This window comes from Equus przewalskii, chromosome 14, assembly GCF_037783145.1.
Source record: "Equus przewalskii isolate Varuska chromosome 14, EquPr2, whole genome shotgun sequence".
Classification (NCBI taxonomy): domain Eukaryota; kingdom Metazoa; phylum Chordata; class Mammalia; order Perissodactyla; family Equidae; genus Equus; species Equus przewalskii.
This window is the reverse complement of record NC_091844.1, coordinates 4,916,525-4,943,143: the sequence shown is the minus strand read 5'-3', so window position 1 is coordinate 4,943,143 and position 26,619 is coordinate 4,916,525. Positions and strand designations below refer to the sequence as shown.

At 39.9% G+C, this 26,619-nt stretch overlaps 1 long non-coding RNA gene across 2 annotated transcripts in view; it reads right to left on the bottom strand.

Annotated features, from left to right (window-relative positions):
• Positions 1–26,619, bottom strand: part of LOC139075672 (uncharacterized) — a 69,938-nt gene that overhangs the window by 23,392 nt on the left and 19,927 nt on the right. Inside the window, exons 2-5 of one of the 2 annotated variants that reach the window (XR_011526283.1) lie at positions 11,897–12,220; positions 5,033–5,190; positions 4,750–4,788; positions 768–1,691 (exon numbers count right to left, since the gene is read on the bottom strand). This is a non-coding gene — a long non-coding RNA (uncharacterized lncRNA). Of the gene's footprint in view, positions 1–767; positions 1,692–4,749; positions 4,789–5,032; positions 5,191–10,325; positions 10,505–11,114; positions 11,271–11,504; positions 11,616–11,896; positions 12,221–26,619 lie in introns of those variants that run through there. The other variant, XR_011526284.1, reaches the window with a different exon arrangement.

Sequence of the window (26,619 nt, the reverse complement as noted above, 5' to 3'; positions counted from 1 at the left end):
ATGTTTTGAATTTAACCACTTGCTTTTTATATTAAGCCATTGCCTTGGTACTGGAAGGGAAAAAAGTGTTACGTTATTATTGGAAACCCTGCATTCAAGTAATGCAAATCTGTCTTCAAGTTCATTTAACAAAGTGACATTTAAATTACTAAGAAGAATGGAATAAACTCTATGTTATTTGCACTCTCCCAATACACTGGGATGAAATTGTCCTGGGATCAGCAACTGATTAAACTGATTATATACCTCATACATGTAGGATGTGGTTTTCAACCGGCCACAATCAAAATACAATTTACTTCTGTTAGTGTAATAATGTAGATGCTATAAAAGGCATCTCTTGGTAAGTGTTTTTCATTTACATTTCTCCTACTATTAGCAGGATCTTTTCCCAGCCTCACTCTTTCTTCTCCCTGCCTTCAATGCCGGATTCTCACTGTGGAATGTTTTGGACTTCTGTGGGGCAATACTACAGTATTAGGGAACCCCGATGCTTGATGGGAAGGGAGGGGACCAAGCTGTGGGCTGCTGGGAAAGCACACACGCATGCTAGCCTGGAACAAGGCAGGAAAAAGTGGATAGTTCCTGAAAAGGTGCAGAGTAAAAAGAGGAGGCCAGCAGAGCAGCTCAGAGTGCCCAGGGGAAATGGATCTACAACCAAAGGCACTCTCTGTGTGCGTGCGTTCTACAAGAGCATGGGCATGACGGCAGGATCCCCAGGGGCAACGGCTCACCCAAAAAGAAGGAAATTGTATTTACTCACTCACCATTCAGAGGACTAGACTGATGCCTTTGTCTCTCCTCTGGTCAGGACGTCGGTGATTGATGTCCTGCCGACCTCCTCGGATGGTGCTGGGGAGATGCCGCAGGAAGTTGTAAAGCTGTGGGACAGCTCCTCTGGTGTGCTTCCGTTGTTCACCATTTTCCCCACTTTAGAGGAGGCACCCACATTGTTCATTTTCTTCCTGATCCTAGTAATAACTCATAATCCATGTGCATTTATTTAATTAATATCCTGTTCCCTGCTAGATGTCAAGTCTAAGGAAGGTAAGGATTTTCTCTTTTTCCTTTTTTAGATAATTGTTGTATTCCTGGTGCCTAACATAGGGCCTCACACACAATAGGTACTCAGTAAATATCTGCTGAATGGTGCGGTAACACATTGCCTGACATAGCTGCCCTCAAAAGCTGTTGTCATCCCCTGACATGGAGAAGGCCAAGTTTATCCCTTCGGGCCAACTTGTTGGTATGTTTTCAATCCATCTGTCCCTCTCGGGCATCCCTGCTGCCTTTCTGCTGCTCACCAGCTTTGGGCTGCCGACATCCCAAGTCACGCGAACCTACTCTCTGCCTCAGACAAGCTTTGCACGTAAGTGGACCCTACACTAAGCACCAGACCCGCCTTTCCACTTTCAAAAATTCACTAAGGTGATCTGCCAAGCGAATAGCTCACTCTCTGATCTCCACCCTTTAACACCACTGGGAGAAGCCCTAGACTGAGCGCTTGTCCTTTAGCCAGGGTTCCTCCAACACTAGTTTCTGTAAATAAAGGGAAAATAAGGTTTTGTTTTTTCAGTTCTTTTCCTTTTTCAATCTCCTTGGAGTCACGAAAAATTTTACTTTCCACCGTACGTGTGGTAGCGTCTGAACCAAGTCAGCGAGGTGCTGGTCAAAAGACAGGAATTTTGACCCTAAATTGAGAAAAGCATAACCATGTTAAGGTGGCGCCTGGGTTCACTCAGTCAAAATGATGGGAACGGTTCTGGTAGACCAAACAGCGGGCGCGTGCCACCTGCAGCACGCGTTCTAGCGGATGGCGGCGGCGGAGGAAGGGCTTCCCTTTCCCAGGTACTTGATGAAAAGGGAAATTCTGATTTTCAGCAAAGAATTGACCTCATTCTTAAAATTCACTAAAATATGCCAAAATATTCAAAAAATTAAGGAGTGTATGCTTTATGTCATGAATATTTCGCTTCTTATTTTCAAATACTGTGGTTAATGTGGATCCTGTGGAGAATATTCCACACTAGATAAGGAAGGATGACATTTGCATGCATATGCATAAAGAAAAAACATCAGCTAGACCCAAGGGAGCCTTTATGATCCTAACAACGATAACAGTGTCTCCAGCGCTGTGATCAGGGGGCAGGATGACTATGCCTCCAGAAAGAAGAGTTCAAGGTGCATGAGTGTAAGGCTTTATAAATTAATGGCCAAGGCAGAATTAACACGTCAGTATTAACTAATACTAAACCAGTCATGATCCCTTCGGCAAGAATTAGGTGTGCTTTCCTCTGCTGACCACTGTCAGACTGTAACGTCTAAAATGGAATGCAATCCGGGACTCATAGAGAGGTGACTAAGCCCCTCCATGAGAAACCTGCCAGTATGAGTGATGGAGTCCCAGATCCTAAATGTAGCCAAGACCACGACAGAATTTGTCAGACCTGAAAACTGAGAAAGAATGTGCCATTATCAAACCACTATAAAATGGAAATGCTTGGTGCAGCAACATCGAGAAAGCCTGGGAGTCGTCACTCTGACCCACTGTAAGCGGGGTTTAAATGCCTAAAGCAGAGAAACATAATCCCAATGGACACGCACACTTGGAACGCCCATAAGCACCTTTCTTTCAAAGCATTTTGCTCTCTGTGCCATAATGAGCTCTATGTTGGAATCGTGAGCAGAGAGAAAACCAGTGGCCCTTCCCAGCTCATCTGGTCGTAGGCAGAGCTGGAGGCAGGACCCCACCTTCTCACCTTTAAGCAAACACCTGGCCCCTGCATTCCCCAGTTCTGTGCTATTCAGGGAGAAAGCTGGCAATTCAGAATCAAGCCCAGGACAGGCCTGAGTGGTACATGCAGGATGGCTAATTCCACGTTCTGCAATTTAAAAGAATTTTCTTAAAAATTTTTTATTAGGAGGATTCTTGATTTAAAGAGGTACTTTAGGAAATAATCAACCATTCTACTGTCAAATTGAGATAATAACTACTTCTTGGCCTATGTATAAAAATAATATCCATATCTTGGCCTAAGCACAGGAGAATGAAGCTTTTCAGAACAAACCGAGGGAAAGAGGTTTTTAACAACTAAAAGCCCACAAGACCCACTGATCAGGAGAGAACACACACTGGTCAAGCAGATGAGATAAGAGGCAAGTTTTATCGACATCAGTTTATTTCTTATTACTTGGTTAACAAGAAAGAGAAAAGAAGGGTAAGTAAAAGGAAGCAAGAGCAGGAGAGAGAACAAGAAAGAATGGGGATGTGAAAAAGCAGCCTACTGGTGGCAACTATAAAATATGTCTTTATTATTCAGAAAGCTCCAGTGAATTCAGCCAGTTTACTCCACTAAAAACAGTCATTTTAAAATACTTTTGTCCATATGCTTCCTTTACTGATGATTTAATTTTCTACCCATTTCTCCAATATGTCAGAACATTGACACCCAGAGTTTTGGCTCTCATGGGGTTCAGTCGTTCATCCAAAGCTGGCCCTTTGGGGTAGAGCCAGACCACCTTAGTGAACCCACAGGGCCATGATAAACACTCCACCACTAACATTTTTGTTCAAGTCAAAAGTAAAGCAAAACAGTATTTCTTTTTTCTTGGTTAACATGTCATTTAGATTTGTTTCCTCTGGGAAGGACAGAATTTCCCTGCAAATGAGCAGAATGACTCAGAACCAAGTCACACAGCAAGTATCTGAGACCGCTGAGACAGGAGGGGCGCCAGTTCACGTGGCGATGGTCAGGATGGCTTACAGAAATAGTTACACAGGCAAGACTCTGTCTGTAAAAAGGTTATGATCCAAAATAGGCAGCAACCAATATGCAAACCGAATGAAGTCCAGTCTTCTAGCCCATTAGGGTCACCCTGTCCTTTAATATGTAGATAAAATGACTAGAACCGCCATCACATATATTATGGGACACCCAGTGCTCTCCTCTGATGTCCAAAGACTCTGAAAAGAGGAGGATGGCCTCCAGATTCCTACTTCCATTTCAGTTCTCAACCCTTCTCGCTCTCTCCCTGTTTGTGGCTCAGGAGCTCCCTCGGAACCTCCTCCCTTAGAGAGGCAGCCCCCTTCCGCCGTTACTATCCAAAATTATTTTACCTAATATTCTCTACAGAAGGTTTGGGGACACAGAAGGAGGTGTTGCAGTGAAGGATAGAATAGGAAGTAAGAACAGGAAAAGGAAGAAAGGAAGGCAAGATATGTGCTTATGCAAAGATAACTAATAATATAGGCTAACACATTGAAAAGATACACCTGTGCTAATAATGAATACAGAAATACTTGTATTTCTTCATTTGTGCATTCAAATACAGTTCTTGAGCGCCTGTTATCTACCCGGCAATGGGGGATTTGAAGATACATGGCATCAGAGATCTTATAGTACAATCATGCTTTTCTATTAACATCCACAATCATGAGGTGCTTTTAAAACATTTTAGTTGGAATTTGGAGATTTGTTTAATGAGATCTGTGTTCATTTCCCTTGAAGGATTTGAAGAGGTGGTTTTACAAGAACACCCATGAGTCAATGTTGATTCCGTGGGGTTTCCTTTCTTGAAATATTTAATTTCTTATAGAAAAAATACCCAATGGGCTAATATTTATCAGTATGAATAGCACTGTACACATGTCCCCCTGCCAGCCACCTGAACCATCCCTGCAGTGAGTATGGGAACAGAATGGGAAAGGAGTTGAGAGACTTAATTTGGAATCTCCATTCTTTCACTTACCAGCTACGTGACCTTGGGCAAGTTCCAATCTTGTGGATCCTTGTGTAAAGCATGGGAAGAGAAATACCATTGCATTATAATGACATCTTACACGTGTGTAAATTTCATAGTTAAAAACGCCGTCACAAAATTTAGACCACTAGATTCATTGAAACCCTTGATCCTCTCCACTACAGATTAATATATCAGAAAGTGCTTTATAGATTTTCAAGTGCATTAGATTATCAAGGAGTTCTTCTAAAGTAAAAAGGATAACTAATTTGATTTAATAATAATATAATACCTTGCACTTGTGTAACAGCGTTTTTAAAGTGTACAAATATAGAGGTGGACCTGGGCTTCTCTGTGCACAAGCAGGGCTCAGCGTGGAGGCGTCCCCTGCAGCAGTCTTCAACCACCATGTTTACTGCGGGTCCTGAAGGCCACCTCTCCATTCATGTGCTGAACATAAAATAGCACTTTACATTAAATTGTAAATTTCTCCCTCAGATTTTAAAATATTTTACCTTTCTCAACATCAGTTTATAAAACATGACAGCATTCTTATAAAAGAGTGGTAATTTTTCTTTTTCATATTTTGCAGCCTGAAAACAGAAAAGTGATGAGAGTTCCTTGAAATTTCAGAGCAAACTATTGGCAAAGGCAGAAGGGGGAAAACCCAAAGCAAACAAAAATTCCTTTCCACCAGAACACATTGCTTCCAACTCTAATAGCATCATTGAAATTCCATTCTGAACCTAAGTTAACATAAAATTAAGACTTCTACACTTACAGAGAACTTTGAAAAATTAAGACACATTTCTTACTAAATTTAAAAACTTCCTAAATGCAAGGAATTGTAGAACATATTTCAGCTCATTTTTCATTCAGTGAGTAATAAAAGGAGGAGGATGACTAATTGATATAATCAAGCCATAGATTCAAAATAAGACTTCTCCTGCCTTTCAGGTTCTGCAGACTCATTGCACATGCCCCTTTAATTACCCTTCAACACCTAGGGGAGCGAGGGCTTGGTGTAGATAACTACCTTTCTTTCTGATGAAAATAGTGTTTACTTTACATTTCAAGCTGTAACATAATATGTTGGCTATATTTACGGCAATAATCATTCTAGAGATTTTGACTCAAGTTTTTTTAACCATTGGAAACATTAGCCAGAGCACAGTTACATGCTTATCCCTCATTGCATGAGGAAGGGCTGTCACTTCAGTCAAGGAAATGCATGCTTCGTTCACCGATCCATTCATTCACATGTTAACTGAGTGTCCGCTACGTGTTCTAGGCACGAAAGATATAGCAGTGGGGGGAAAAATCACGTCCCTTTACAGGTCTCATGCCCCGCATTCCAGCTGGGGGAGACAGGCAAAAAATGAAACAAGTAAGTGTCTAATAAGAAGGTGATCAGTGCTTTGGAGAAAAATGAAGTGGAGAAGGAAGATGAGGGCTGGGGGCTGCAATTTAAATAATGTGGTCAAGGAAAGTCTCATTGGGAAGAGGATATTTGAAAATATTCTTGAGGAGGAAATGGGGCCATACGAATATCTGTGGAAAGTCACGAATATCTGCGGCAAGTAGGACCCGGGAAAAGGGAAGAGCAAAGGGAAAGGACCTACATGCGAGCATATTTGGAATATTTAAGAAATAGGAAAAAAGAGGGAGTGTGGCTGGAGCACAGTGAGCAAGAAGGACCAGGAGATGAGGTTAGTGAGATAAGAGCAGGTCGGTGGGGGTAGGGGGTGCGGCGGGCAGATCCTATAGGGCCTTTGTAAGGACTGTCCTTTTACTCTGAGATGGGAGCCACTGGAAGGTTTTAAGCAGAGGAATGACGTGATCCAATTGACATTTCAAGACAGCAGGAGTGGAGAGGTAAGGAGGTCACTTAGGAGGTTATTGCAACAACCCAGATTAAATAAGAGAATAGCTTGAACCAGGTTGAGAGCAGTGGAGGTGGTGAGAAATGAATAGATTCTAGATGTATTTTTAAGGCAGGATTCAACAGGATTTCTTGATGGGTTGGATGTGGGATGTGAGACAAGGAGAAGTCAAGGATGACTCCAGTCTGAGCTCCGGAAGGCAACCAAGAGTGGAATTGGAGGAGGACTGGGAGAAGGGGCAGAGAGCATCAGTTCACTTTGGGGTCTGGTAAGTTAGAGATGTCTACTGGACACCCAAGTGGAGGGGCCCAGTAGGCAGCTAGATTTACCAGTCAGTAGTTCAGAGGGGTGTTCCGAACTGGAGATTTAAATTTGAAGTTTGAAGCCACAAAACTGCATGATCAACAAGGGAGGTGAGTGCAGGGTGAAAAGCAGAGAGGTTCCAGGACTATTCTCTGAACGCTCCAACCTGAACAAGCAGGGAAATGAGGAAGAACTCACAAATGTAGGAGGAAAACCGGGAACGTGTGGTGAGCTGGAAGCCACGTGAAGGAAATGTCTCAAGGATGGACAGATCAGCTGTGAGAGGTGCTACTACTTTAACAAAGAAGATAACCACTGAAAATCAATAGTGCCTTCAGCCAGGTGGAGATCACTGTTGGCCTTGTCAGTAGACCGGTTTAAGACAGAACAAGAGGAGACTGTTTGGCAAGTTATACTTGAAAGAGAGCAGAAAAATGGCGCAATGGCTCAAAGGGAAGCGGGAGCCAGGAAGGAGATGGTACATAAAACATTGCCTACATTAGTCTCCTTGAGAGCTTGACTTTGTTCAGTATGATACTCTGACGTGAGTGGAACCAAGGAATTGATGTGCTAATAACCTGTTTTAAATAGGAAACATTTTTTAGAGCAGTTTTAGGTTCACAACAAACTTGACCAGGAAGTACAGAGTTTTCACATCCTCCCTGCCCCTACACATGCACAGCCTCCCCACTAACAACATCCCACACCATGTGGTACGTTTGTTACAACTGATGAACGTGCACTGACACATCATTTTCACCCAAAGTCTATAGTTTACATTAGTTTTCACTCTTGCTGGTGTATGCTCTAAGGGTTTTTGACAAATGTAGTAACAGTTTAAATATTTTTTAAAATAATTGATGTAATAATGACTTTATTTATTGTGGCTACCAAGACTTAACATGAGACCTACCCTCATTACAGATTTTTAAGTGCACAATACAGTATCGTTAACTACAGGCGCAATGTTGCACAGCAGACCTTTAGAACTTACTCATCCTGCAGAACTGAAACTTCATACCTGTTTTACAACAACTTCCCATTCCCTCTTCCCCCAGCCCTTGACAACCACCCTTTTACTCTGTTTCTATGAGTTTGACTATTATCAAAAAACAAAAGGTGACAAGCATTGGCAAGAATGTGGAGAAATTGGAACCCTTGTACCCTGTTGGCGGGAATGTAAACTGGTGCAGCCACTATGAAAAACAGTGTGGAGGTTTCTCAGAAAATTAAAAATAGAACTACCATATGATCCAGCTATCTCACTTCTGGGTATTTATCCAGAAAAATTGGAATTAGGATCTCAAAGAGGTACTAGCACTCCTATGTTTACTGCAGTGCTGTTCACAAAAGCCAAGTCACGGAAACAACCTAACTGTCATGGCTAAAGAAAACGTGGTATATACATACAATGGAATACTATTCGACCTTAAAAAAGACGGAAATCCTTCTTGCTGCCGTACGCAACAATATAAACGAAATTTGAGGACATGATGCTAAGTGAAATAAGCCAGTTACAAAAGACAAATACTGAATAATTCTCCTTATATGAGGTATCTAAAATAATAACATTTAAAGTATCATTTGTAAATAATTAAAAACATTTTTAAAATAATTTAAGATAGCATTAAAATAATAGCAGTTTAAAAAGTGGTCATATTTCTTCATATAGCATTCTATAGGCTAGTCAGGATAAATATTATCAACTAGACTTTATAATTTCAAAAACAAAAACACAAGTGTCCTGCCTCCAAAGGGAGTACTTTTCCCTGACATGGTGCAGAGCTCAGACAATGCAGCCAACCGTGCCGCAGAGCTCAGCCCCACAGAAGCCACTCGGCGTCCGACTGATGTCAGTGCTGCTAGTTAAGCCATTATCTGTAACACTAACGTGCCTAACAGAATGGGAACTAGTTCAATGGATAAACTAAATGCTTTATGCAGTAAAAGAAAATTTCCTAGTATGTTAACTCAAAGATGAACCACACACATAAATATAGACATGTTGTAACTATGCAAAGTACAATTTTAACAATATCTACTGTTTATAACATACCTATCTGCCAAGAAATTTACATACCTTGTTGCTAATTATCACCAACCACCTGCATAGTCAGGGCTGTTGTCCTGATTATTCAGATGCAGACACTAAGGTTCAAGGAGTTTTGTAAGTAAACAGCTAGAAAGTGGTCATGTGGATTCTGAATCAAATTGTTGGTGTCAGATAGCAAAGCCCATGTTTTTCCTTTGTAGCTTGATACTTTACAAAAAAACAGAAATAAGTAACTTTCTGTTCACTACTCATAAAAATCTTCCTGGGAAAAATGAGACTTGTGCGTCTAAAGAATATAGTACCACTTAAAGGAAAATGAATAAAGGTAACTCAGTGGCTGAAGTATTGAATGCATTCTGTTCTTTCTGGAGAATATAAGACTGCTCAAAAGAAGTCCCAGAAACGGTGGCCGGCAAGAGGAGATGTTCGAATACTTATGAAGTCAGCTGTTGGTAGGTGTTTGAACAGTTTCCTTCTAAGATCACTATGAAATGTTACTATGTTGTAGCCAAAAGAGTTACAAAAGAGCAAAGTGTGTCCTTGCTATATTTTTTTTTAACAATTTGCACATGTCATGCACATTTTCACATTTTTAACATTTGTACTTTTCTGTCATCTACCCAGAGAAACAAGCATAGATAATATTCAGCAAAATACCAAAATCTAGACAAAATGGGTCAAGTTTCCATCACCATATTATACCACATCATATTGCTATTTAAGCAATAGTGTCAGTGATTATATATTGGCTATGTGCCTAAATGCTGGTTCACATCTGTAATTTAAATACGTATCATACTAAATAGTGTCATTGTGCAAAAGCCAAGAGGTATCCAGTGGTTGCTGTTTTCCCCCTTTTTGAGACACAAAGAAGCTTATTCTGTTCTCCCGTATGCAGGTGAAACGTTGGAAAATGTCTTGAAAATTCCACCCATGCATTTGCCTGGGAAAATAACTGATTTTTCAAGTTATAAAAATATACGAGCTTTTCCATCTGAGTGGGTGGATGGAAATGGGTAGAAATGTATCATTTCCAGCTTACATGTTTATGTTATTGAAACCTTGAAAACATTTCAAAATAAACAGTCCTAAACAGCTGGGCTAAGCGGCTGAAATGTTTGTCATACTTATTGTTTTGCACTGAACCTTCAAGTGTACACATGAAAATTAGATTAAGTCCATTTCAGTACATTCGAAACTTGTCTTTTCAAAAAGTCTCTTGTTGTGGATGAAAGGTCAAGAAAAACTCACATCTCTTCTTAAACTCAAGTGCAATGAATTCGTGGCACAAAATTCCAAATATCTCAAAAAACATGGATGGAAGATAGTGATCGTGTTATACACACCTCTACCAACACCATGTCACACAAATGTGCAGTGTATACATAGCACCTGCATACGATATCTGTAGTTGAACTTGAACTTGAACTTCACTGCAAAATGGACCTGGTAACAGCTTGGCTGTTTACTGACAGCCTATTTCACTTCTCCTGAACTCAAATTAAACAGTCTTAGAATGTGGGACCTGTAAAAGGAAACAAAAGGCCTATTTATTTGATATTGTGGACCAAAGAGAAAAGATGTAAGTGGCAGTACTGGTCCCTCTTTCCAGTCTCACTGCCCTGTGCAAAGCCGCAGTGTTTCACTGCCTGGGCCTTCTCACTCAGGATGGTTGTAAGCTGTCACAGAGGCCATGTTAATGATCTCTTATAGGCTGACTTAGCTGTTGCTGGTCCCCTATTTTCTGCTACTTGGCTTATACTCTTGGGGAATTGAGAAGGAGGCATTTCGGTCTTAAAGCACTGTGGTAAATTACTAAATGTGGCCAGAAATTATTTGAACTCCACTGATCAAGAGGTAGGATCTAAGGGCCGGCCCCGTGGCCAAGTGGTTAAGTTCACACACTCCGCTTCAGCAGCCTAGGGCTCGCGAGTTCAGATCCTGGGTGTGGACCTATGCCACTCATCAAGCCATGCTGTGGCAGCATCCCACATAGAAGAGCTAGAATGACCTACAACTAGGATACACAACTCTATACTGGGGCTTTGGGGAGAGAAAAAAAAAAGAGGAAGATTGGCAACATGTTAGCTCAGGACCAATCTTAAAAAAAAAAAAAGTGGGATCTATTTCCTTACCTCTTAAATTTGGGGTGCTTGTGACTTGCTTTGAACAATAGAATGCAGTGGGAGTGAGGTTGTGAGAGTTCCAAGCGCAGGCGTTAAGAGGCCTTTCTGCTGCTTCTCTTGCTGCTGGGAACCCCTTTGCCACCATGTGGATAAGCCCAGGCTGGCCTGCTGGGTGAGGAAACACCCCATGGAGAGAGGCCCTAGCATCACAGCTTTCCCAGCCTTCCCAGCTGTGGCCCAGACACATGAGCAAGCCTTGCCAAGGAAAATCAAGCTGGGAACAGAACAGAAGGGCCTCCCAATGAGCTCAGGCCAAATTGCCCACGTTTGGAGTCATTTGTTACAAAGCAGTAGATAGCTGTTGCCAGCACTATCTGAAAAAGTGGATATGCCCCCTACCAGCCCTCTGAGAGTGATTCCCTCTCCTCGATCCTTCTTTCCATGGAACGGAGACTGTTTCTGGCAGATCCTCCTCTGCCAAAGGTGATCAGCAGCAGCTGCTCTCTCTGCCTTAAGGAGACAAGCTTAACTGTAAAAATCAAGAGGTTTCTCTAGATAAGGTATGCTGGCTAACAAAAAATTAACTCTAGTGGATTGTACAAATTAAAACAAAAGAAAAGCATTCTCCTGAGTTGAAAGAACTACAGATTAAGAGTCCCTGGTGACAAGAATCTCCAAAGAATCAACAGAAATGCCTCACAAAACAAAGAGTAAATTTTAAAACTCTGCCAGGACCAGTTAGCACAATGTTCTCCTAGGAGAGTACCAGCAAGGCTTTCCTACCCACTTACCTCTCTCCTCCTGCTTGGGTGAGCAGGTGGGAGCAGCGCAGAGAGGACAGGAAAAGGATCCTCCTCCATTTCTTTAACGTCCCTGCAGAAGACACCAGCTGGATTGGGGAGCAGTTTTCAGTGAATTCCAGTGTGAAGACTTGGTTATTGTAGACAGGATGGCACATCAGAGGGAGGTAATCCTCAGCTTGAAGCTGCTCCTCTACTCTCAGGTAGAGAGCCAGAATTAGTGTAGGTGATAACTAGATACAGCTTCGGTCTTTCATTCAAAAGGAGAAAATTGGTGAGCTAACCACTGTGGACTCAACTCTTGCTTTTGGTGTCCTAAAAATGAAATTAAAGAAGAATCAAAAAATCACCTGCCTCAGAGATGGCAAATTATTTCTGAGCTTAGTAGCCACTAAAATGTTTCTAGGAGCTATAGGGTTTATATATCATGTTAGTCCTATATGTCAGAGAACCAGGCAGTAAAAGGAAGGAGAAGACATTATGGATGACACCCAATCCGTGCTACTTGCAGTGATAGTCACGGGCTGGTATTGACAACATAGCTTACAAGACGCAATAGGCTTCACTCAGCACCAAATTTACTTAGCTTTAAGAAAAATATGAATGGATCACAGACGCAAAGGTAAAAGTATAAAACTTTGAGAAAAAAATAACATAGAAGAAAATCTTCAAGTTTTTATACTTGACACCAAAAGTGTGAAAATTTAATATATTAGACCTCAGGAAAATTAAACACACCTGCTCTGTGAAAGACCTCATTAAGAAGGTGAAAAGACAGGCAACATAGTAGGAGAAAATATTTGAAAATCACACATCCAACAAAGGATTTATATCTGGAATATATAAAGAAGTCTCAATATTCATCATTACAAAATCCTATGAAAAATAGGTGAAATACATGAACAAGCATTTTACTGAAGAGGATATACAGATGGAAAATAAGCACACGGAAAATTGTTCAATTTCATTAGTCATCAGGGAAATGCAAATTAAAACCACAACAAAATACCATTACACACCTGTTGGAATGACTAAAATAAAAAAACAGAGTTAACACCAAATGCTAGGGAGGATGCAGAGAAACTGGATCACTCAGACATTGCTGGTGGCAATGTTAAACGGTATAGCTGCTCTGGAAACAGTTTGGCAATTTCTTATGAAACTAAACTGAAGCTACCATACAATCAATGATCATACTCCTGAGCATTTATCCCAGAGAAACGAAGACTTATATCCACACGAAAACCTGCACACAAATTTTCGTAGCAGTTTTATTCATAAGAGCTGAAAACTGGAAGCAACCCAGATGATCTTCAATGGGTAAATGGTAAACCACCCGTGGGGCATCCACACCACAGAATACTACTCAGCAATGACAAGGAACAAACTACTGATCCATGCGACAACTTAGACAAATCTCTATGAAATTATTCTGAGGAAAAAAACCTCAAAATGTTACATTTTGCATCATTCTATTTACACAACATTCTTAAAATAAAATTATAGATTAGCGGTTGCTGGAGGTTTGGGGGTGGTAGTGATGAGGGGAGGCTATAAAGAGATAGCATGAGAGAGCCCTCGTGATTATGGATCTGTTCTGTATCTTGATTATGTACAGCCACACAGGCGATAAACTTGGATATGACCACACACACACACAAGTGCATATAGAACTGGCAAAATCTGCATAAGCTCTGTAGATTGTTGATTTGCTGGTGTGATATTGTACTATAGTTACACAAGTTGTTACCATCGAGAGAAACTGGGTGAAGGGTACACGGGGCCTCCGAGTACAATTTTTTGCAACTTTCTGTGAATCTATAATTATTTCAAAATAAAAATTTGAAATGACACAAACAAAAAAGGATACAGAGTGGGCAATACAGCACACACAGTAACAGCAAAGATGAGGTCTCATGACTCCCAGGCAAGTGTTCCCGTACACTTGTCCTTCTTTCAGGGTGGGTCACAGAGATGAGGTTGAGTGCATGTGGGCTCCTGGAAGCCCTCAGTCGGTTAGATGTGTGGCTCCCGTTCTCCAGGCATCTTCATTTCACCAATACTGGTTATTCATTTCTCAGTAAGCAATCTCAACAATTGGGCACAGGTGCAGGGCCTGGTACATAGACCTAGGCTGAATTCTCACTTACCTTGGATCTCATATACGTATCCTCCTAACAGACCCCTATGTTAGTATTGGAAAGAATGTTCGATCAAGAGTCAAAACCTCTGGCATGCCTAGAGGAAGCTAGAGGAAAGGCCATCCAGCAAGCTGTTCACCCTACCCTTCCACCATCTCAACACCATACAATGACATCACCTGATAGCTGCCAAACGCTTAGAACTGGGCTTTGCAATGAATTTAATCTGCATTCTAGAATATATATGAGAATGAGATTCTAGAAAAATAAAAATTATCAATGCCTGGGGCCCAGAAAAATCTACACATCCAATTAATTGGCAAAAAACAATTCTTGGATGGATTCTTTCTCATTCTAGGAGGAAGAGTTTAATATATATGTATGTTTGTCTATACATACTTCTTTATTGCTCATCAGAGGATGCAGAGCATCATTCTGAAAACTTAGAAGGAAAACCTATTTCTGAAAATTATTAGCTATAGAAATCAGAAGAAAAGTTTAAGTAACAATTAGGCAATTAGGCATTATTAAGGTGGAAAAAACAATCATGTTCTCAATGACACAAGAAAAAGAAATAACAAAGAGAAACACATAACAAAATGCTATACCAAGATGAAAAGAAAGCTGCGAGAGATAAGAAACTGTTAAAGGAGATTACACAGTCAATAACACATCTGTAACTTCAAGTTTTTAAATGGTGGAGTAATGGAGGAAAATTGCCTTCCTCTCCTCAAAAATCACCCTAGGGCAGGCCCGGTGGTGTAGTGGTTAAGTTCACGTGCTCTGGTTCAGCAGCCCAGGGTTTGCAGGTTCACATCCCAGGCATGGACCTACATACCGCTCATCAAGCCATGCTGTGCCAGCACCCCACATACAAAATAGAGAAAGATTGGCAACAGATGTTAGTTCAGCAACAATCTTCCTCAAGCAAAAAGAGGCAGGCTGGCAACAGATATTCACTCAGGGCCAACCTTCCCCACCAAAAAAAAGAAAGAGAAAAAGAAAGAAGGAAAACACATTCTACAGTGCTAAAAGAGCAAGTACGTAGAAAGATATTAAAAGAGTAAGAAACAGAAGCAAAATCTATTTTCAGCGAAACTGGGAGACATCTGTAACACTGAACCACAACCGACGAGGAAGAGCTGCCAACAACAGGGAATGTCAAAGAGAAGAATGGAAATGCTGAGAAGGGGCCCCGATGCACATCTCAGATGACGCAGCAGGTCATGAAGCTGTCGTCTGTCAGCCTCTAACTCAGCTGCCCTTCTCTTTTGCTTTGTGCTGCTGGGACTCTGCAGACCACATTTGTCCCGCTAGATTCTGCCAGGAGTGGGGAGGAAGGAGCACCGGAAAATGTCAGGGCTGGAGTTCAACCCAGTAGTGGCAGTTGGTCCCCAAAACAGTTGATTTCAGTTTCTAGTTTTTCTATATTCCCAGAACACAGCCTCATCTCATCTATTCCGAAATATCAGCAACCAACTGGCTGACATTCCTCCTCAGAGGTCTGTGTCTCCCGCCCCACCAAGCTTCTAGGTCGTAATAACCCCACACAGTTCCCTTTATTCCCCCAGTACTAGGCGTGGTAGCTGCCTTCCGCAGCTACTGTCTCTACCTTAAGTCAGTGGTCCCTTTTCCCATTTTCCATCTTCAGTATCTGTTTAATCAAGTTCTCATATTAAAGTCACTCTGCTGAAATAACTGGTAGATTCTGTATTCCCGACTGGACCCTGACTGATAGAAAATAATCCTCCTCAGAAGTAAGTAATACACCCTGAGAGGCAAAATTAATAATTCCTGAGGGCCAGTTGATAAAATGTCCCTGGACGTAGTTTGACGTGAATCTTGGAGCAGCAGGTAGGGTGACGCTGGATAAATCACCACCTAGATCACAATTGTGGAGACAGGCGTCTTGGTGAAGTGGCAGGGGAGGAAGGGGGCTCAGCCTTACTCACTGACTGCAGTGCTTACTCCCTTGTCCAGGGATAAGGCACGTCCAGGAGGACACACACAAGGTTCCATCACAGGAATTCTTCCAGCCAGGAGCACCACCCCGCCTGCTCTCTGACAGGCACCTCCCACAGACAACTGGTCCAGGAAGAGCTCAGCTCATTCAAAGGTGAGCAACAATCCAAAATGAACTTGACACAAATTACATGCAGATACATACTATGTCCTAACAAGAAAACAATAGCACAAGAATAAATAACCAAAATTGTAAGAAAAATTTTAGCATGTACAATCAAGTAGCAAATTTTAAAATCATAAAAATAACTAAATAGGATTTATTTTGGGATGATAAGATGCTTCAACATTAAAAAACTGAAAATGTTACATTAATAAATCAAAAATAAAAGCCAAATACCTGGTGGTGATTTGATTTTTTCAATAGATACAAAATATTTAACAAAATTCTGTGCCCACTACAAAAATGTTGAATAAAAGAATTTTCCTTAAATATTTTAAACAGTCTTTATCAGAAATCAATAGTAAACAGTTCTGAGAATTTAAAGTCATTCTAACCAACATGAGGAAGAAGACAAGCGTGTCACTGTCTGTACTATTTAATAAAACGTTGGGAAGTCTATTTAATGGAATAAATCTAGAAAACAAAATGAGGGAAAAAAATTGAAGAGGAAGCAATAGCTACATGAGATATGATTGTATACATAGAAAAATCTCAGAGATACAGCTCAAAAAAAACCACCTGAAAATAATATGCTGTGTTAATTATACCTCAGTAAAACAAAATAAATATTTACAAGTTAATATCTTTTCTTCCAATTAGCCATAACTAGTTAAAAATGACATAAAAAGTAAAGTCCCATTCACAAAAATGATAACTAAAAATCAAACTCAACAAGAAAGAAAAAATATATAAACATATAAAGAAAACTATGCAATTTACTGATACACATAAAATGAGGCCCAAGTTGAATGGGAAACATACCATACTCCTAGATAGGAAGACTCAAAGTGCGTGAAGATGGCAATCTTCCCAAAGCAATAGATAAACATAATGTTTTTCAATCAGAACACCAAAGGACACCAAAGGAGCTGAGGGCATACAATGGAGAAAAGAAAGTCTTCTGAACAAATGGTGCTGGGAAAACTGGAAAGCCACATATAAAAGAATGAAAATTGACCATTCTTTCTCACCATTCACCAAAATAAACCCAAAATGGATCAAAGATCTAAAGGTGAGACCTGAAACCATAAGGCTTCTAGAAGAAAATGTAAGCAGTACACTCCTTGACATCAGTATTAAAATGATCTTTTTGGACACCATGTCTTCTCAGACAAGGGAAACAATAGAAAGAATAAACAAATGGGACTTCATCAGACTAAAGAGCTTCTTCAAGGCAAATGAAAACAGGATTGAAACAAAAAACAACCCACTAACTGGGAAACAATATTTGCAAGTCATACATCTGACAAATGCTTAATATCCATAACATATAAAGAACTCACATAACTCAACAACAAAAAATTAAACAACCCGATCAAAAAATGGGCAGGAGACATGAACAGACATTTCTCCAAAGAAGATATACGGATGGCCAATAGACACATGAAAAGATTTTCATCATCACTGATCATCAGGGAAATGCAAATCAAAACTACACTAAGATATCACCTTACATCCATTAGAATGACAAAAATATCTAAAACTAATAGTAACAAATGTTGCAGAGGTTGTGGAGAAAAAGGAACCCTCATACAATGCTGGTGGGAATGCAAACTGGTGCAGCCACTATGGAAAACAGTATGGAGATTCCTCAAAAAATTAAAAATAGAACTACCATACAACCCAGCTATCCCACTACTGGGTATCTATCCAAAGAGCTTGAAGTCAGCAATTCCAAAAGTCCCATGCACCCCAATGTTCATTGCAACATTATTTACAATAGCCAAGACGTGGAAGCAACCTAAGTGCCCATCAACTGATGACTGGATTAAGAAGATGTGGTCTATATATACAACGGAATACTACTCAGCTGTAAAACAGAACAAACAGTCCCATTTGCAACAGCATGGATGGACCTTGAGGGAATTATGTTAGGTGAAATAAGCCAGATAGACAAGGACAATCTCTGTATGACTACACTCATATAAGGAATTTAAAAATGTAGACAAAGAGAACAGATTAGTGGCTACCAAGGGAAAGATGGTGTGGGAGGTGGGCACAAAGGTTGAAGGGGTGCACCTACAACACGAATGACAAACAATAATGTACAACTGAAATTTCACAAGATTGTAACCTATTGTTAACTCAATAAAAATTAAAAAAAAAAAAAAGAATACCAAAGGAGCTTTGAAGAAACTTAAGTTGATTCTGTTTCATCTGGAACAATAATTATGTAAGAATTGTCAAGAAATGTTTAAGAAATAGAATATTGAGGGGACATGTGTCTTATCAGATATTAAAATGTCCTCAAGAGCTATTATAATTAAAGTAGTTTGTTACTATATCAGGAATAGATAAACAGTTCTTTATGCCAGAATATAATCAGAAATATATATGCATTTAATACATGGAAAACGTGACACTTTAAAGCAGTAGGTAAAGAATAGATTATTCAGTATATGGAGCAACTGAAAATCTATTTTGTGTAAATTAAAGTTAGGTTCCTGCCTCATGAGATGTATAAATATAAAACAGTCATGGTTTATAAAGCTTTTAGGGAAAAATTTAAAGGAATAAAAAATCTTTATTGGAGAATAACCTTTTCCATAAAGTCCAGTAGCCAAAGAAAATTGGACATAATTCCTAGATTTTACTACTAAAATTTTAATTTTCTCTATGCTGACAAAATACCATAGACAAAGTTAAAAGACAAATGACACATTCGGAGAAAATGTTTGCAACTCCAAGAACAGAGGGGCAACCAGGCACTGCGATCTGCTTTCAACCTGAGGGCACCTGGTGAACCTAGTCATGAGTTTCAACAGCTCAGCAGAGTCGGTTGGGAGAAAAGGCCCAGAGAGGGAACTCAGTAGGACACTGTTCCCTGCACCACGAACCTGGAGCATCAAAGGACTACCCTCTCTTGGTAAAGTTCAACTAGAAATAACACTGCCCCTGCTGCGTGAGTAGAGATACTGCCAATCTCAAAACTGCTTGTTGAGTAGCAGGACTATCACCCAGCCTTCATGGGATCATGCAGCTGAATTCATCTTAACTAGGAGTTTCAAAAAACCTCAAGCCAGGAATTTAATTTAGAATGGTCCTGGGCTGGTAGTGTCCCCAGAAACCAGGCAACGCAAACACAAATCCTCTCTTCAGAAATGCACCTTTATCCCAGCAACCAAGAATTTCCTTCCACAGGCCCCCCCAAAAAAATCCAAGGAAAATGAGCAGCTCTCAGTTAAAACAAAGAAAACAGCAAAAACACAAGCACCATGAGTGAGAGAGAGCACAACAATGACTAGGAAAATTTCACCTACAAATACTTTAGGTTAGTTGTCCTCGAAATGTAGTCCCTAAACCAGCAACATCAGCATCACCTGGAAACTTGTTGGAAATTCAAATTTCTAGGCTCTGCTCCAGACCTACAGAGCCAGAGACTCCAGGGTGAGGTGATCCGTGGTTTAACACGTTCTCAGGTGCTTCTGATGCACACTCAAGTCTAGAAACCATTGCTTTAAATATTAAATTTAAAAAACCAATGTATGGTGTAAACGTTTGATGTGTTTTTCAAGAGAGGCTTGAACACATGACAAAGCAAACAATTGTGAAGAAAGCAAAGCAGAACTTTCAGAAGTAAAAAATATGATAACTGGAAGTTAAAATTCACTTTACCCATTTAGCAGCAGACCAAATGGACACCTCTGAAGAAAATGAGTTACCCAAAAGACAGAACCAAAGAAATGGTATAGAATGAAGCACAGAAAGACAAAGAAGGGAAAGTATGAAGGAGAGGTTAAAAGATTTGAAGCATAGAGTGAATCTGTATTCCGTATTTTATAATATAATGAAAAAATTTTAAAATCCCTGAATGATGTAATTAATACAAGTGATTAATGTATACACATTGAATTCCACACCCCACAAACAGAGAAGGCCAAAGTCATGGAGGCCCTTTCCTGGGCACAGAGTTGGGAGGGCTGCAGGCCCCTGGGAGAACCCTAGCCCTCAGGCTATTGTCTTCCAACAAAGGATGGGAGCCACAGCAGAGGATGAAGGTCCCAATGCAGACGGTGAGCCCCAGGCAGCTCTCCTAGAGAGGAGCACACAGTCAGAAAGACGGCAGGCTTCCACTCACACCAGAGGAGCAGAGGCAAAATAGGCTGCTTAAAATGTTGGACTAGACTGAGGTTACTAGGGTTGGAACAATCTTATACTTGCATTGCTTTTAAGAAATGAATGAGAGAAATATCAAATTTCAACAATGCTTAAGGGAAAAAGGCAGAGTAACAGTCTTGGCACATTCCTACAAGAAAATTCAAGACATTTATTTGCTAGGAAATTGAAGAGAGTGAAATAAAAATTTCTCATGGCAAGCAATCAGTACCAATAGTATTTATAAACTATTAGTCTATATTATACAGGTTTTATGTGTTTTAGAAAGTATATGATGAAAAATTGACATCTAATTATAATGAAAAACTAAAACTCTTAGATAACCAAAAACAGAATGCCAACTCCTGGACATAATAAAGAATATCTAACTTAAAAAAATAGCCAACATCATGCTTTCACAAATTGTACAAGAGATTATAGTGAAATAAAGAATGTGTCAAAGATGGCTGATTTCTGCAGATTATTTACTCTCACTTGAGAGTAAAACAAACAAAATACGCTAAACAACTCTACCTAATTAATTTATAGACCATAAGAATCTAAAATGAGTATAGTCAGAGTGATGTCAGTGACATGGCGGAGTGAGCTCACCCGGGACTCTCTCCCCTCCAAACTACAACCAAAAGGAACGACAGAATTCCAACCAAAAAATCCTAATAACACAGAGATTGTCAGAGACCCACAGCAGCCAAACAACAGAGGGTGGAGAGGCTGGAGCTGCCCTTGGAGGAGGTGGAATGGGGTAAGAGAGAACTTCGCTCCCTCGCCTAGAGACTGGGATTGCTGCTGTGGGTGAAGGAAGGAGTGGGGCAGGGGCTGCGCGTCCACGGGATCTTCCAGGACTCCCTCCACCCATGCAGCGGAAACCCTCTAACAGGGGAAAGCTTTTGCGTGGGGGTACCCCAGCAAGCCAGGGCCCCGGGAGACCAGAGAGCAAGAGCTGATCGGAATCCAGGTCTGCACTCCAGAGAAAGTGCCCCTCCTCCCCCAACCCACGCTGTGTGCTGCCATCATGGCTGGAGGCAGAGGGCTCAGAATGTGTGGCTCTCGACTCCCATCTAGTGGCCACAGGCTGTAACTGCAACCGAATACTATCATCATGCGCAAAGACTGCTCCACCATCCAGCAATTTATAAAAGCTCCAGTCCACAAGGAAAACATTAAAAACACAGAATTATGTCCTGAGGACTTGGAAATAGGTAAACTAAGTGACAATGAACTCAGAGTAGCTATCATCAAAAAACTCAATGAGGTAAAGGGAAATATAGAGAAACAAGTCAACGAGTTCTGGAGTTACTTCACAAAAGAGATTGAAACTATAAAGAAGAATCAATCAGAAATACCAGAGATGAAAAATACAGTGGATCAGATAAAACAGAATACTGATTCCCTGAATGCCCATGTAGACACCATAGAAGAGCAAATTAGCATAATCAAAGATAGACAGGCTGAATGGCTCCAGACAGAGAAAGAAAGAGAACTAAGAATTTAAAAAACTGAAGAAAATCTCCCAGAAATAGCAGACTCAATGAGAAAAATGCAACTTAAGAATAATCGGAATTCCTGAGGGTGTGGAAAAGGAAAATGGAGCAGAAAGTGTGCTCAACGAAATAATAGAAGAGAACTTCCCAAATCTAGGGATTGAGAGAGAAATGTGTGTGGAGGAAGCTTTCAGATCTCCTAGATTTGTCAATGTAAAAAGACCTACTGCAAGGCATATAGTAGTAAAAATGGCAAAAATGAATGACAAAGAAAGAATACTCAGGGCAGCAAGCAGAAGAAAATAACTTACAAAGGAACCCTTATCAGACTTTCAGCGGATTTCTCTACAGAAACCTTACAAGCTAGGAGAGATTGGAATGATGTATTCAAAACTTTAAAGGATAAAAATTTTCAGCCAAGAATACTCTATCCAGCAAAAATATCCTTCAGATATGATGGAGAAATTAAATCTTTTCCAGACAAACAAAAGCTAAGGGACTTTGTAGCCAAAAGACCTCCCACTACAAGAAATCCTTGAGAAGGCCTCATACCTGAAAAAAGAAAAAAAAGGGAGGAGGGGTCACAAAACACGGAGTAGGGAGACAAATAGATAGAATCAGAATAGAATAGCAAATATTCAACTATAGCATTAGGATAAAGGGAAGGAACTCACCAAAGCAAAGACAATCTTATCACTCTAACCACAAACTCACAACACAAGTTGGAATAAGAGATGAAAATAATAATTTAGGAAGGGAGGAGGAAAGGGACTGAATCAGTCTAGGCTAAGGAAGTAAGAGACCACCAGAAAACGGACTGTGTTATACACGAGATTCTGAATACAAACTTCAGGGTAGCCACTAAACTAAAAAACAGAACAGAGACACAAAACATAAATAAGGAAAAATCTAAGAAACCCAGCATAAGAAATTGCAGAAGTCAATGGGTAGGTTGAAACACACAGGACGAGAAACAAAGGAAACACAGGAAAACTGGAAATGAGCGACAGAATGACAGCATTAAGCCCTCATGCATCAATACTCACCCTCAATGTAAACGGATTGAACTCTCCAATAAAAAGACACAGAGTGGCAAAATGGATTAAAGAACAAGATCCAACCATTTGTTGCCCCCAGGAAACACACCTTAGCTCCAAGGACAAACACAGGCTCAGAGTGAAGGGGTGGAAGACAATACTCCAAGCTAATAGCAAACAAAAGAAAGCAGGTGTCGCAATACTTATATCAGACAAAATAGATTTCAAGATAAGGCAGATAAAGAGAGACATAGAGGGCCAATATATAATGATCAAAGGGACACTCCATCAAGAAGAAATAATGCTCATAAATATCTATGCACCCAACACAGGAGCACCAAATTTCATAAAGCAACTATTAACAAACCTAAAAGAAAATATCAAAAATAACACAATAATAGTAGGGGACCTCAACACCCCACTCACATCAATGGACAGATCATCCAGAAAATCAACAAGGAAACAGTGGAGCTAAATGAAAAGCTAAAACAATTGGACTTAATAGACATATATAGATCACTTCACCCTAAAACAGCAGAATACACATTCTTCTCAAGCACACATTGAACATTCTCATGAATAGACCATATGTTAGGAAACAAGGCAAGCCTCTACAAATTCAAAAAAATTGAAATAATAACAAGCATCTTTTCCGATCATAATGCTGTAAAGCTAGAAATTAATTACAAGAAAAAAGCTGAGAAAGGCACAAGGATGTGGAGACTAAACAATATTGCTATTGAACAAGCAATGGATCACTGAAGAAATCAAAGAAGAAATCAAAAAATACCTGGAGACAAATGAAAATGATAACATGCCATACCAATTCATATGGGATACAGCAAAAGCTGTATTAAGAGGAAAATTCAGCGCAATACAGGCACATCTTAACAAACAAGAAAAATCCCAAATAAGCAAACTTAAACTACACCTGACTGAATTAGAGAAAGAAGAACAAACAAAGCCCAAAGTCAGCAGAAGGAGAGAAATAATAAAAATCAGAGCAGAAATAAATGCTATTGAAACAAAAAAGGCAGTAGAAAGGATCAATGAAACAAAGAGCTGGTTCTTTGAGAAGATAAATAAAATTGACAAACTCCTAGCCAGACTTACAAAGAAAAGAAGAGAGAAAGCTCAGATAAACAAAATCAGAAATGAAAGAGGAGAAATAACAAGACTCCACAGAAATACAACGGATTATAAGAGAATACTATGAAAAACTATATGCCAGCAAAATGGATAACCTAGAGGAAATGGATAAATTCTTGGACTCCTACAATCTCCCAAAGCTTAGTCAAGAAGAAGCAGACAATCTGAACAGACCAATCACAAGGAAAGAGATTGAAACAGCAATCAAAAGCATCCCAAAGAATAAAACCCCAGGATCAGATGTCTTTCCTGGGGAATTCTACCAAACTTTCAGAAAGGATTTAATACCTATCCTTTTCAAGCTATTCCAAAAATTTAGGGAGGATGGAACACTTCCCAACACAGTCTACGAGGCCAACATCACGCTGATACCAAAGCCTGACAAGGACAGCACAAAAAAGGAGAACTACAGGCCAATATCTCTGATGAACACAGATGCAAAAATTCTCAACAAAATTTTGGCAACCCGATTTCAGCAATTCATCAAAAGGATCATACATCATGATGAAGTGGGATTCATACCAGGGACACAGGGATGGTTCAACATCTGCAAATCAATCAATGTGATACACCACATCAACAAACTGAGGAATAAAAACCACATGATCATCTCAATAGATGCTGAGAAAGCATTTGACAAGATCCAACAGCCATTTATGATAAAAACTCTGAACAAAATGGGGATAGAAGGGAACTACCTCAACATAATAAAGGCCATATATGACAAACCCACAGTCAACATCATACTCAATGGGAAAAAACTGAACCCCATCCCCCTGAAAACAGGAACGAGACAAGAATGCCCTCTATCACAACTCTTATTTAACATAGTACTGGAGGTTTTGGGCAGAGCAATTAGGCAAGAAAAAGAAATAAAAGGAATCCAAATAGGGAGGGAAGAAGTGAAACTCTTGCTGTTTGCAGATGACATGATCTTATACATAGAAAACCCCAAAGAAACCATTGGAACACTTTTAGAAGTAATCAACAACTACAGCAAAGTTGCAGGGTATTAAATCAGTTTACATAAATCACTAGCATTTCTATACTCTAATAACGAACTAACAGAAAAAGAACTCAAGAACGCAATACTATTCACAATCGCAACAAAAAGAATAAAATACCTCGGGGTGAATTTAGCTAAGGAAGTGAAAGACCTATACAACGAAAATTACAAGGCTTTTCTGAAAGAAATGGATGATGACATAGAGGTGGAAAGACATTCCATGTACATGGCTTGGAAGAATAAACATAGTTAAAATGTCCATTCTACCTAAAGCAATCCACAGATTCAACACCATCCCAATAAGAATCCCAATGACATTCTTTACAAAAATAGAACAAAGAATCCTAAAATTCATATGGGGCAACAAAAGACCGAATTGCTAAAGCAATCCTGAGAATAAAGAACAAAGCCGGAGGCATCACAATCCCTGACTTCAAAACATACTACAAAGCTACAGTAATCAAAACAGCATGGTACTGGCACAAAAACCAGTGCACAGATCAATGGAACAGAATTGAAAGCCCAGAAATAAAACCACACATCTATGGACAGCTAATCTTCAACAAAGGAGCTGAGGGCATACAATGGAGAAAAGAAAGTCTTTTCAACAAATGGTGCTGGGAAAACGGGAAAGCCACATGTAAAAGAATGAAAATTGACCATTCTTTTTCACCATTCACCAAAATAAACTCAAAATGGATCAAAGACCTAAAGGTGAGACCTGAAACCATAAGGCTTCTAGAAGAAAATGTAGGCAGTACACTCCTTGACATCATTATTAAAAGTATCTTTTTGGACACCATGTCTTCTCAGACAAGGGAAACAATATAGAGAATAAACAAATGGGACTTCATCAGATTAAAGAGCTCCTTTAAGGCAAATGAAAACAGGGTTGAAACAAAAAAACAACCCACTAACTGGGAAACAATATTTGCAAGTCATACATCTGACAAAGGCTTAATATCCATAACATATAAAGAACTCACACAACTCAACAACAAAAAATCAAGCAACCCGATCAAAAAATGGGCAGGAGACATGAACAGACATTTCTCCAAAGAAGATATACGGATGGCCAATAGACACATGAAAAGATTTTCATCATCACTGATCATCAGGGAAATGCAAATCAAAACTACACTAAGATATCACCTTACACCCATTAGAATGACAAAAATAACTAAAACAAATAGTAACAAATGTTGGAGAGGTTGTAGAGAAAAAGGAACCCTCACATACCACTGGTGGGAATGCAAACTGGTGCAGCCACTATGGAAAACAGTATGGAGATTCCTCAAAAAATTAAAAATAGAACTACCATATGACCCAGCTATCCCACTACTGGCTATCTATCCAAAGAGCTTGAAGTCAGCAATTCCAAAAGTCCCATGCACCCCAATGTTTATTGCAGCCTTATTTACAATAGCCAAGACGTGTAAGCAACCTAAGTGGCCATCAACAGATGAATGGATAAGGAAGATGTGGTCTATATATACAATGGAATACCACTCAGGTGTAAAACAGAACAAAATCGTCCCATTTGCAACAACATGGATGGACCTTGAGGGTATTATGTTAAGTGAAATAAGCCAGATAGAC